A 13,193-nucleotide genomic window follows, 5' to 3' on the forward strand; every position below is an offset into this window, starting at 1 on the left:
CAGAATGTACACGCAGGCCTTGTTTTTCTGGATGATTAGAGAGCCAGCTCACATAGCGTCCGCGGTTCTACATTTAGAATTGTGTCTTCACTCACATTCTTTCCACGCAGCTCACAGCTCCTGGACTGGTAGAGTGTGGTCACTGCCTGGGTCCGGCCCCTGGAAAGAAGCCAGCTCACCTCGAGCTCCTGGTCTGGAGTGGGGGCTGAGTTCTCTGGCTGTGCTCTAGGCAGGGGTGGTCCGTACCCGTGTGCCCACCATGACGGAGCCAGATGTGGAGTCCATGGCTCCGGGGGCAGGCAAGGCACATTCTGGAGCAGACATCGGATTCTACAGCAGTCAGCTGTGGTCAGGCCAGCCGGACACCCCCATCCCCCTCCACCTCCCGCCAAGCTTCTGCTGCCAGGCCAGACTCTTGCTGGGTCAACTGTGCTTTATTGTTCTCTCCCGACCCCTCCTACTGAGGCTGAAAAGTTCCCTGGGTCACCCCCATGTTTTTCTTTTCTCAAGCAGCCACTTCAAGCAAACACCACCAGCTCCTGCCGCACAGCAAAGCTCACCGCTTCTGGGACCCCAAACCAGGCATGCCGTCGGGCTCTCCACCTGGGAAGAATTATAAGTAAGCTGGGCAAGGAACGTGCCAAGGAGCGGGAGGAAAGCAAATGAGGAAGACCCGGGCCCTGTGAATGGGTTCAGATCCTGTTACTCACATCCCAAGCAAACTGCCCCTGTAAAATGAGATTCAGTGATGCAGCCTTCCTTAAAGTCTGGAACAGAATGATTTAGTTGGTGCTCAGATCACATGCAAACTGGCAATGGATTTGTTTCAAGGTGTAATGGGGGGGAACATGAACTAGAACATCCAACCTATGATTTTGCAGGTATTGCTAATTACCACAAAGTTCTGTCTTTTAAGAAGTTGATTTAAATTTTACTTACAAAAATATAGTAAGTGATGGTAGGGATGGTTGAAGGTGTGGGAAAATCATTAAAAAAAAAAAAAGTTAACATTTGAGAAGCTTTGCCATATACAAGCATACCCATGAACATTAATTCATTTGATTTTTAACCCAGCAGAGCTAAGCAGTTTGTCCCTCTTAAAGATGAGTAAAATGAGCCACGGAGAGGTTAAGTGATTCGACTGGTGTCGGATACCTAGGAAATACAAGGGGCTGGGGCTCTGAGTCTTTTGTGTTGTTGTGTTGTTTTTATGCTGGCTCACATCTCAAGTTGATTCTTGTCATTGGTCAGGTTGGCTAGTTTTGGTTTTGACAAGCAGGGGAGCTGGTAAGGTCGGCTAAATCAAAGGGATCACTTGGAGCCTCCCTCAACCTGTCTCTGAGTACTGATCAGGGAGCATCTGTCCCTGCAGTCAGGTCCCAAGTTCTTGGGCAAAAGGCATGTTTTGAGGCTCCAGGAGGAAGAGGGGCTGGGTAATCCTGGGGTTGGGGGTCTGACCCCTCCAACTGCAGGGCAACAAGCAACTGTTCTTTCTGACTTGGTTCAAACTGAAGCGCATAGACCCGCGTCCCTGTGACCCTGGCCACCAGCAGATTCAAGGCTAGAGGCGGTGCCAGGCCCCAAGTTAGCACTGGGACACAGGTTGCTGGCCATGAGGAGCCCACGAGAGGCTGGGGCAAGGGAAGGGGGAGGCCATCCACAAATAGATACAGAGATACAATGCAGTGCAGACTTTCAGGGACTCTGAGCACCTCATAGAGCAGGGCACCTGGTGGGGACCAGCACCTCTGCTTTCCCAGGCAACAGGCCAAGGGAACATGAGAAAGGGCTCTTGGAAACAATGACAAAAACTTTCGCTTTAACTCCTTGCAGTGAACGGACTGTGTCGCAGGGCCAATGTAGGGATGGGGAAGGGGGTTCTGGAACAGCATGAGCAAAGGCACAGGGCCTGGGGGTCTGCAGGCAGTTTGGAGAGCAGGCCAAGACAGAGAGTGGCCATTGGGCTAGCCCCTCCCAGAGCCAGAGAGGGGAACACTCAGCTGGCAGGACGAGCCACTGCTGTCCACCAGCACTTGGACCTCGCACACAACGGGGCCTGCCACGACCCGGCTCACCACGCTGGGCACTTACCTTGCCTCTTCCCTGATTATTTCCCATCCTTCTGAAACTCTCCCCCTGAAATCCCAGCCTGGCCTTCCCCCAGCCCGCAGCTGGACCTGCTATTTTGCTCCAGAAGCACAGCACAGCGCGGCTCCTTACTCGAGGAATGCAGGCCGCGGTCCTCCGAGGGGATGATGAAACAGGCTATTTCTGCCCCGGGACATCAGCAGGCCTCGGGCGGGTGCCGGCTCCAAGGCACCCACTACCGTGTTTTTTAACGTTTCCCTAAACAAAGGTTTTCCTTCACACCTTGGGGGGTACCTGTCTTTGAATCTCGGTGCTGAAGTAGCTTTAAGAAATCATTCTGGATGGAAGCCGGATTCATGGTTAGGGTCCAGCTCAGCGGCAAGCAATTTCTCACTCCCCAAGTTATCTATTACCAGCGGCCGGTCTGGAGGTAAAAATAGCCGCTGGGGCTGTTTGTTTAATCTGACTGTTACTTGACACCACGCGGGTGTTGCGGTGGGGACTGTTTGCCTCTTCCCCACCAAGAACACCATTTGGTTTCCCCCGGCTGGGTCTCTATTTAGGTACGTTTCACAAACGTCCGGCGTCTGGACGACTTCTGGGCACTGATTTTCCCCAGGTGGGCAGGTCTGTGAGAACGGAGAGGTGTGGGCCTTGCCTCCCACCACAGCTGAACTCTGGGCAGCCCGGAGAAGGAGGGAAGAAGTTTCGGCAGCCAGGCAGAGCCGGGCTGCTGGAGGCGTCAGGGTTCTCTCCAGTTCCCAGGGAGGCCTGCAGAGCCAGCAGCTGGGCCACGCGGAGAGCGGAAGGTAGGCTACGGACGGACGCTTGGCTGGTTTCTGAGCGGAGGCAGGGAGGCTGGAGCTCCCCTCAGCAGGGACCTTTGCTGGGGGACTGCTGGTGGGATGGAGCTCCGAGCCCCGGGGGGCGGTGCAGGGTGGTGTGAGCTGCAAGGGACACACTGGGGGCTGGGGTTCTTGATGGGCTGGGAGTGCTGGGCAGCCGGATTTCTGTGGGGAGCGGGAGGGGTACGCCGTATGGAGAGCACAGTACAGATGTGTGTGACTTTGTCCTTATGTATGCGTGTCGGGGCACTTTGCTCTCACCCGGCGGGGCAGATGCGAGCATGTGGGTGGGCCTAGGTCATGCGTTCCCAAACAGGAGCAACCCCACAGTGACAGGTTCTCAGGCAGGGGACTGTCGATCTTAGGACTCCAGTGTGAGGCTCGGCAGGATTGGGGCAGCTATAACAAAAAAGACGATTGGTCATTGGAACGTTCTAGCCCGTGGACTCTGAGAGTACGTGTGTCCTGAGCATGGAACCCCCCCCCCCACAGTGTTCTCCTACACCATGGGGGTCCTAAACCAGACTCAACGCTTGGCCAAATCTAAAATCTTATCTTTCATTTCTCGTGGAGAATGGGTCACTGAGGAGAATACTAAATACGTGTAGAAAACTAGATAGCCGTAAAAAATCATTATTTAGGACTTTAAACCCTTCCCATGGGTGCTGATCATGGAGGAGGCCATGCATGGGGCAGGGGGCGCCAAGGACTACAGGGGAAATTTCTGTACCTTTCACTAAATTGCTCAGTTTTACTGCAAACCTGAACTGTGCTAGAAAATCAAAACTATTTTTTAAACTAAATTATAGACAATTTCTTTCAACATATCTAACCCAATTATAATGAGCTCTATTTGAGGTAATATTCTTTAAAAATCCGTAAGTATAGGAATCCTGGAGAGTAGACTAAACAAATGTTTGTGTTAAATGAGGTTCAATTCGCCAGCATTTGCGTTCCCTCTACAACAGTGGTCAGTAGACCACAGCTGTGAGCTGGGCACCTGGTTTTGTAAATAAAGTTTTATTGGCACACAGCCACACTTGGTCATTTACATTTTGCTCAGGGCTACAAAGGCTGAGGCCATTTGGCCAGCAAAAGCTAAAACATTTACTACGCTGCCCTTTACAGAAAAAGTTTGCTGACCCCAGCTATACAAGAACACTCCTTGAGATGGGTCAGTCTGATACCCACACCAAAAAAAGCAGGAAATTTTCCAGCTGTTAAATCAGCCTGTAAGCTGGACCCCTCAGGATCAGTACCTGTCTCCAGAGCCCCGCCCCTCCCTGGGGCTGATTTTTCCAGTCTGGCTGGTACAGGAAATGTTCCGTTTGCCACTGGGAGGTTAGCTTTGCTGTGGAGTGTGGCCTGGGCTGAGCAGGGCAGATTGCGCTTATCAGTTTATAAATAGACATCTCCGGGTGACCCAAGTCCAGCATGCTTCTGCCCCTGGGTCTTTGAGAGGAGAACAATTGTGTCTGCTATTTGGTGACTAGAAGCTGGTTGGGATGGAAGCAACCGTGGCTACTGGGAGGAAAGGGGGCTGGTGGGAGGCTGGGTCCTAGAAACAGGGGCTTGGATCTCCTGAGGACCTGGGGAGACAGGTGTGTGTAGAGGAAACCGGGAAGACTGCAGAGGGCCCCCAGTGTTCAGAAGATAAATGCCTCCCTCCTGGAGTCTTTTCACCAGTATGCAGGCAAGTGTCTTGGCATCTTCTGTGTCCTCACTCCTGACCCTAAGAAGCTCTAGAGACCCTTACAGGAAGGGGAAGCCCCACGTCTGGAAATAGCCCTTTTCCTCCAGGCTCTGCCAGAAATCTCAGTAGCTGACACCTGCCAGCCAGTGGAGATAGTGCTGGGCCACCTTCTTCCTTGTCTCTTGGGATTTCATTCCATCTGCCGAGGGTTACTGGACAGATGCAAAGGGCTTTAAGAGAAGGTGGCCCTTATGGAGACATCAGAGTTGATGCTTCCCAACAGGCTACAGAGGATCTTGGTTTTATTTCCATTTGAGGATTTAAACCACGTTTCACCAAATCCAGCTTATCTGTAACCCTGCAATTAAATCATACTTTTCATTGAAAAAACTGCTTGTCCATATACTTCTTAATCTCTACTTGGTCCGCAGGGGTTGCATGAAACAAGCTGATGAGGACAGACAGGGGGTGGGGATGACAAGGGATTAGTCAAGGCACACAGATCAAGACCCAAAAATGAAGAACATGGAGCACTGCTGAGATCTGTCACCCCCAATGAAAGTCACCGGCATCCCTGTGGAGCATTCTCTGGAGGGGGCTGCGTGCATGAGTACCACGTGTCTCTTGTTCAAGATGGAGGCAGAGCAGGTTCTCAGCTGACCTTGGTCCCCAGGTGGAAGACTGAGGACCCCTTGGTGCCCAGCGCATTCCTTCCCAAGCCTGCTCGGTCAGCCCTGGAGAGCCTGACCACAGAGTCGGAGTGTCTGGGAATCGGACAGCAAGAGGGTCCGAGGAGCCAATCCACCAACAGCAGCTTTCTTCCCAGGGCTTGACAGACAGACCTGCCTTTCCTAGTAGGAAAGGGCAAGGGACCCTCTGAACCACAGCACGTGGAAGTGGGGAGTTGCTGAGTCCTCCATTCTCCACATGGCTGTCCCTCAGGGCTCTGGCCCAGAGGAGATGAGCACAGCACAGGTGCCCGAGGCCTAGCAGGGCTTCCAAATGCCCCGGAGAAGCCTGCACGAGGTGACAGCAGGAGCCCGGGGCTCTGTCCCTGGATGCTCTTTCTTGCCTCAGTTGGTCCCTCCTGTCCCTGAGGAGCACCCTCCAGGGTAGGCTTGAGCTTCTGAGGGAAGGCAGGGCTGAGCTAACAGAGGAATTTCATGTCAGCCCTGCCTTACTCCAAGATCTGCTCGAGTGACCCAGTGCTTTCTCCACTCCCTGCTGACTGCAGAGACCAGTTTCAGGCCTTGTGCCTCGGGGCCCTGCCTACGACAGCGGGGTCCCGCTGGAGCTACCCCTGGGTCTGCCCTTTGCAGGGGCAGCCTGGCCACAGGCAGCACCCGCCGCTGGTCCCCTGTCAGCCCCTCTCTGAAGCAGGTCAAGGCTAATAGCCGCAAAGTTCAAGAGACCAGAATTTAAACCCGCTGGACTAAAGCCACAGGCCCAGAGCCACTTCTGTCCCTGTGTGTTCGCCATTTTCCTCAGGGCCATCCCTGGCTGCCTGCCTCCCACGTGCAGAGGAATCTAAATTGTAACTGAACATGGAAGGTTTCCCCGAATTGCTTCGGGTGACTGCCTAGTGGCTGCAGATCCGTCGTTTAAGGGGAACCCCCAACAAGCACCAACGCTGAGAAGGCTCAGCCGAGATCCCATCTAAGAGTGAGGGAGCAGTGGTTTGCCGAGGCAGAGAAACCAGATGGAGAGGGCACTCACAAGGGCAGATCCCAACACAGGGACGCCCTCTCCAGCATGCTGGCCAGTCACTGCCTCGCTTATGGTGGCAAAAGGCAATGTCATCCTAGCAACCTTCGTGCCCCCATCCCTAAATGAGGCAAGATGCGTGGTGGGAAGGAGAGTGACATTTACATACAGCTGCTAGGTGAAAGACACAAATTCATTAGGCCCTCACAGTGACCCCATGAAGCAATACGACTGTCGGTCTCACTTTACCGATGAAGAAACCGAGGCACAAATAAGGTTTATGATTTGCAGAGGGCCACTGACAGCTAGCAGAACCAGGAGCCGTGCGGAAGGCAGTCTGGTGTCAGTCCATGCCCTTCCTGCTCTCCTACACTTTCCTGCCCTGGGGATGAGAAACAATACCAGGGGGCATTTAGTGAGCACCTACTATGTGTTTTACACATGCGCACTCATTTACCACACTCAGCAGTCCTGTTGGCGGGTGTTAGTACTGCCGTGGTAGATATGGGATTCCTTCCCTGCACTGTCTGCTTCAAAAACCCCAGGTCTCTGGAGTGCTGGAAGCTTACATTCATTGAGTCCTTATGCTGTGTAACTCTACTCTGGACTCTTGATAGTTTTTTTAACCTCCACCTTTACAACCACCCAGTGATGTGGATATTGCTGCAGATGAAGGATCAGAGGCTCAGAGAGGAGAGGTAATGTGTCAAGGTCATACGGGGTTAGGAAATGGGAGCCCTAGTCTGACTCTAAACCTCGTGTTATGATGAGCACTGGGTATTACGTGAAACTAATGAATCATTGAACCCCATGCCAAAAACTAATGATGTACTATACAGTAGCTAACTAAACGTAATTAAAAAAAAAAAAAACTCATCTCATGCTCCTTCCAACACCCTCCACTTGGTGCGCCGGCAGGACCAGGTGGGGGCTGGCAGGCAAAGCAGCCTTGGAACAAGCCTGGCCCCATGAGAACTCTCTCCTTCTACCTCCTGGACCCACAGCTTGCACTTACCTCGGCCTCTCTTAGGCGACGGTTCCTTGAAGAGAGCAGCTTTCTGATTCACCTCTGCACTCCCCATAGGCACAGCCTACCCAGACCAGCCCTGAGCAAGGCAGACACAGCCCAAACCACAATGGCGGACAACCGTGGGGCCCAAGTGGCCCCAGAGCCTATGGCCTATCAGCACAACCTCCCAAAGAGGGATACAGTCTCCAACTTACGGCAGCAGGGCTTCAAGTGTGGTACCAGGACGGGCAGCAACAGCATCCCCTGTGCCCCAGCCCAACCTCCTGAGTGGGCATCTCTGCAGTGGGACTCTAACAAGGCCTCTGGGGCCTTCAAGAAGGACCACTGGATGAGAGAAGGAAAGGCAACAAGGTCCCCACATTGTCCTCAAACATAGTAGAAGATGCTCCAAGAAGCTGATCTTTTCATATCAACTCAAGCTATAGTTTTAAATAACTTTGCCTGTTGGAAAAGCATTTCTCAGTGTTCATTTTTTAAAGGATAACCTGAATGGTCACATCTGAATTCTTTTTCTTGCTGCTATAAAGCATCCCATGAGGAATTCCATGAAGAAGGCCGGATGGTTATCAGGACCCTGTCATGGAAGTTGTCTCTCTTGCTCTGGAAGAGATGGGCTTTCTGCTGCCACACCCCCTCGGAGAAAGGACAGCTGTCACCTAGCAAACAGACCTCTCCCATCCACTTCCAACCTCCAGCGGGAAATGAGAAAGCCAGGGATAGCCGGGTTCTAATGAGTGTGTGTATAGGTGTGCCCTCGTGGGGTTTAGGAATTCCTGGGCTTGGGACTTCCCTGACTCTCCACGTGAGACCCCTCCCCGATCCCAGAAAGTCATGGACTCCTGGCTATGCAGGGACGAGGAAGCTGGCACCCTCCAATATGCTTCCTGAAGGACAGTCAGGTACAACAGATGTCATCTCTAGCTTTGCCAAAGCAAATGCTCCATGAAGGGAAGAGGAGAGCCACTGAAGGTAGAAGAGAAGGTGTTAAGACAGAAGTTACTGCTCCTGACCCTGGCCACCATGCATGGGCATCACGGCAGATGAAGATACCCCCAGAAACCCAAAGCCTTGCTCTGCCTTGGCTGCATAAGAAGGGCAGAGCCATGTAGCACAGACACCTGAGCCTGAATCCCAGTGCTGGTGCTCTCTGGCTGTGTGACCTCGAGTGAGCTCCTCAACCTCTCTGAACTTCCATTCTCCCACCTCAAATTCCCTTGGCACCAGCCCTACCTAGCTAGCCTCTGGTTGTGACCGCTGAGCAAGATCACAGATAGCAAGTGTGTGGCAGGTAGCAGAGCTGGATAAATGGGATGGACACCCGGAACTGCCCAGCAGGGCTGGGGCTCAGCGATGGCTCCTCTAGCTGTGCTTCTCCGCCTTTGCCACCCATTCCCACGGCGCCAGTTTACAGAGGGGAAAATGGGACACAGACGGTGAGAATGCTGTAGCACCCCTGACCCTGTGGTCCCGGCGCTGTGCCCAAGCCCAGGACACTCCAGAGCTGCTTTCGGGGGAGGGACCCATACACGGGGCCTTGGGTGTGTTAGGGTATGGGCAATAAGACAGAGTGGGACCGAGAGTCTTAAGATGAGCTCCAAGGAGACTATGAGAGGAGAACCAGGAGTGTGGGGCTGCGAGTGGCCAGGGGTGGGGTGGTCCTGAGCAGAGGTTCTCAGCCTGCAGGACACATTTCAGGAGCTCCTGGAGGAACCCCCTGAAAACAGGTTGCAGACACCCTCTCCCTCTCAGCAGCCCCGGGTTCAAACCCCGCGTCCTCAGGCAGTGAACTTCTCTGGACTCCAGGCTCCTTGTCTGTAAAGAACAAGAGCAATGTCCACCTCGCAGGGCTGTTGCAAATATTAATTACATAATAAAAAAACATGAATCAATGATATTGGAGTATGCAAAGTGCTGGTCTTATGCGAAGTACTCTGTACATGGGGATTTCTCTTATTCATTCATTCATTTGTTCCTTTGACAAAAGCGCAGGCACTGTGCGGGGACTGAAGCAAAGGGAAGGCCTGGCCTGTAAACCCGAGGTAGTCTCTTCCCCTGCCCCACGGGAATCTGGTCAGACCCTGTCGGTCACAGAGGTTGGGCCTCAGGTCCCCAATACTCCACCCAAATGAAAATCCAGCATTGCTGCTACACACAGGACAGCAGCAACGGAGCCTAATCAGAAGTGCTACTAACCAGGAAATTCTAACCAGGAAAGCTACTGGTCCAGAGTAGTTTAGAACAAACACTGCAGATCAGAACTCATTATTGGGTTCAAAATCACTTACCAAATTGCAAATAGTTTTATTTTTTTTTAATGAAAGAATAGAATGGAATAGAACAGAAGAGTCGTACCAATAACCAGGGTGAATTTTGCATCATATATTTTCCTTGATCTACAGTTGACCTTTAAACAATGAGGGAGTTAAGGGTGCCAACACCCACACCATGTAGTCAAAAATCTGTATATTTTGACTCCCCCAAAAACTAACTACTGATACATAAACAGTCAATGAACACACCGTTTGCATGTTACATGTATTATATGCTGCGTTCTTACCATCAAGTAAGCTAGAGAAAAGAAAAGGTAACTAAGGAAACCATAAGGAACAGTGAGCACATTTGCAGTACCGTACTGGATTATTGGAAAAGTCTGTGTATAATTGGACCCGTGCAGTTCAAAGCCATGTTGTTCAAAGGTCACCTCTATGTCTCTGCACAGTTTCTGTGCTGGGATGTAAATATTTCCTGCTGTGTGCTGAGGGAGAAACAAGCAAGGAGGAAACTGCTCCTGGGACATGTGTAGTGAGGGGCATGCACAGGATTCCCTTGGTGCCCGATGGCCAAAGGTAAAACACAGGTCTGTGGCCTCCGGGGCTCCCTGGGCCTCCTTCCGGGGCAGGCATCCCCTGGCCAGGGGAGAACGGAAGACCTGGTGACTCAGGCTGTGGTGACCGCAGGGACCGACGGCATGACGATTCCTTTCTTTGGCTCTCTGCGGCGTGGGGAGCTGCCCTCAGGGGGCGGGCAGAGCCAGGGTTGTTCTTTATTATCCCTATTCTACAGGGATAGATGGAAGTGAAGTGACTTGCCCAAGATGACCCTGACTTGGTACCAGGTCTCTAGCACTTTCTATTGCCTAGAACTGCCCATTTGATGGCTGTCAAATGCAGATCAGAACTCATTATTGGTCATTTCGGTTACTACTGTTTCCAGAATTCAGGGCAAGACGTTCTTGGGAAATATGGAAGGGGTGACGGATTGGCTGAAAGAATGAGTGAATGAATGAACAAACGAACGGGTGAATGAATGAAGTTCCGGTGACAGAGCTATCCTTTCTCCTTGATTCCATATCAACAGTTCTCCACCAGGTGTGATTTTGCCCCAGGGAACTTCAGCGAAGTCGATAGTGCCAAAGTGGAGAACCCCTGTTTTTTACACACAGGTGCATGGCATTTGCTTCATTTTACAGTTGAGGAAGCTGAGACTCGCAGACTTACTATTACTGGGTCATACCCAGTGAATGTAGAGGAACACCAGGACCTGGCTCAGACCCAGAAGGACCCACCCTTTTGGGTGTTTCTGAGAGAGCTGTGTGTCCCCCTTCCAGAGGCTTCCTGCCCTGATCTGGGAGTAGATACAGCCCCTGGAGTTTGAGTCAGGTCTGGCCACTGAGGCTGTGGGGGACCCTCAGCCTCTGCAGATAGCCCCTGGTGGAGCGGGGCTGAGAATCCCAGGGGTACCAGGTCGGAGCTCTTTCCTGGTGGAAGGGAGCATCCAAAGACACCTCTGGTCCCATCCAGCCCATCTGGCCACCAGGAGCTCCAAGGAGTGATCTCCGACAGCACCTGGCCTGCGGAGATGGTCAGAAACAGTGCCGCAGAATGCCTTTGCAGAGTGAGACCACTGCCCAAGTATCCTGATCCAAGCACCGGAGGATTCAGGGCTCCCAGAGCCACTGCACCACATAGCGGCTCACGGGCAGCAGGATGCCAGCCGCTGAAATCAGCCAGGGCTACAAGGCAGGAACTTTGCCCCAGACAGCCAGCTGTTAAACTTCGCTCAGCCCCAGAGGGGCAGCTTGCTGGGACTTTGAACTCAGCCCATTTCTCCACCTCTCTCACTTCCCCTTGCCTCTGTATCTTGCTCTTCCCCTTTCCCCCTGCGAGAGGGCCCCCCACTGGGTGTGTGATGCCAGGTGCCATCACCCTCATGGTGAGCTTGCTGAGACTGGGCCTGGCCTTCCCTCTGTCAGGCTCCCTGACCTCTCACTGCAGACGAGGGTCATGCTTGGAAGCTCCCAAGGAAATGTCCCATCCAGACATGGCAGACTGGGCACCCAGGCGGGAAGGGGAAGCAAGCCAGGCTGAGTTCGAGGGAGAAAGCCTCTTTCCTCCTGGGCTCTCTCCCACGGGCAGCAGAATGCCCACAGTAGCTGTGATTGCCTGTCCACAAGTGGCTCTGTGAGCCCAGTTAGTCCAGACACGCTCCTTACTTCAGCCACATTCCCGGGGACCCTTGGTCTCCTACATGCAACGGGGCTCTGAAGCCCCTTGTATGTGATGATATTCAGGGAGGGTTCCAACACATGCCAGCCCAGCACTGCCATCGGGATGCCAGGAACCAACCACACTGCATTCCTGGAGCTGAAGGAAGCCGGCCTTGTCCTCTCCTAGGGCACAGGAGCCCGGGGGTCAGTCTGAGAGCCTGTGGCTTTCCCGGTCTAGACTCTAGGCTGGAACTGTTCAGCCAGGCCAGGATGGAGACCAACCTTCCCACCCTGCTCACAAGTTCCAGGCCCGTGGAGCCAAAATGGCCCAAGAAGATGCACCATGACCCAGGTACAGATCAAAGCTGCATTTTCCATGCATGAGAGACGCTGCCATTGGAAGCCCATCAGAGGCAGTCAGAGGTAAATGTGGCCCAGTACCATCGGCAACTCCCAGCAGCTCCCTGAGGCAGGGCCCAGGTCAGCCCCGCCACAGCCCACACCTCCAGCCCTGGAGCAGGGCAGCATACAGTAATGCTCTGGGGAGCTCACCAAGTGAAAGGGTGCATGACAGACCTTCCAGCCAGCCTTGCAAGAGCCCCTGTGTTCTTCCAGGAGAAGAATAAGGTCTTCCCATGACCTTGAGACTTTCGATTTCCAAGAGTTAAAAGGAGTTAACTGGATAGAGCCATCATCACATTGGGGATAGCGAGGAAGTCATCACGAGGCCAGGAAGCAGGGCCCTGGAGCTGAAGACAGCAATCCCAGCACCAGCACTTGGCCAGACAGAGTGGGTAACACGAGGGGTATCCTCAGTTCCCACCTCTGTAAGGTGGGGACAGGGGCCAACCCTGATGGGTTTCCGTGAGGAATGAGTGAACGCAGACACACGCAGAAGCGGGCCTGAGGCCTGAGACCCTTGACACGCACCTGCTTTCCCCACCCGCTGAAGGACCCCAACTAAGGAAGTCAATGTGGTCATCACCGTTCACCTCTAAAAATATGGGTGTAGACAAGGACATTCATTCTGAAACTGCCAGCCGAGAGGGCTGTTGGCAGTTGCACAGAGAGGTCAAGAGCTTGGCCCAAGACTGACCAGCAGGGCAGGGGTCTGGAGCAAGGCGCCTGCCTGGGCTAGGGTGGGGTGGTGAAGGCTGCATGTGGGACATCTGTGCCTTCACGAGCTGGAACAGGGCCCATCGACACACAGGCAGGGGGCTGTCCTGATTCTCTACACTTAACCGCTTTTCAAGGCAAGCCCACCTCCACAGCTCAAAAACCCACCCAGAAAGAAGACCAAAAGGAATCAATTCTAATTTGTTAGGGCCTTCTGGGTGTGATAAAACC

At 53.1% G+C, this 13,193-nt stretch overlaps 1 protein-coding gene across 2 annotated transcripts in view; it reads left to right on the top strand.

The window, feature by feature from the left end:
• Window positions 1-2,438: 2,438 nt before the first annotated feature.
• Window positions 2,439-13,193, top strand: part of C14H10orf71 (chromosome 14 C10orf71 homolog) — a 28,102-nt gene continuing 17,347 nt past the window's right edge. The window contains exon 1 of one of the 2 annotated variants that reach the window (XM_032313569.1): window positions 2,439-2,897. The gene's annotated coding sequence lies outside the window, so the exon portion shown is untranslated. The remainder of the gene's footprint in view (window positions 2,898-13,193) is intronic. The other variant, XM_032313570.1, reaches the window with a different exon arrangement.

This window comes from Mustela erminea, chromosome 14, assembly GCF_009829155.1.
Source record: "Mustela erminea isolate mMusErm1 chromosome 14, mMusErm1.Pri, whole genome shotgun sequence".
Classification (NCBI taxonomy): Eukaryota; Metazoa; Chordata; class Mammalia; order Carnivora; family Mustelidae; genus Mustela; species Mustela erminea.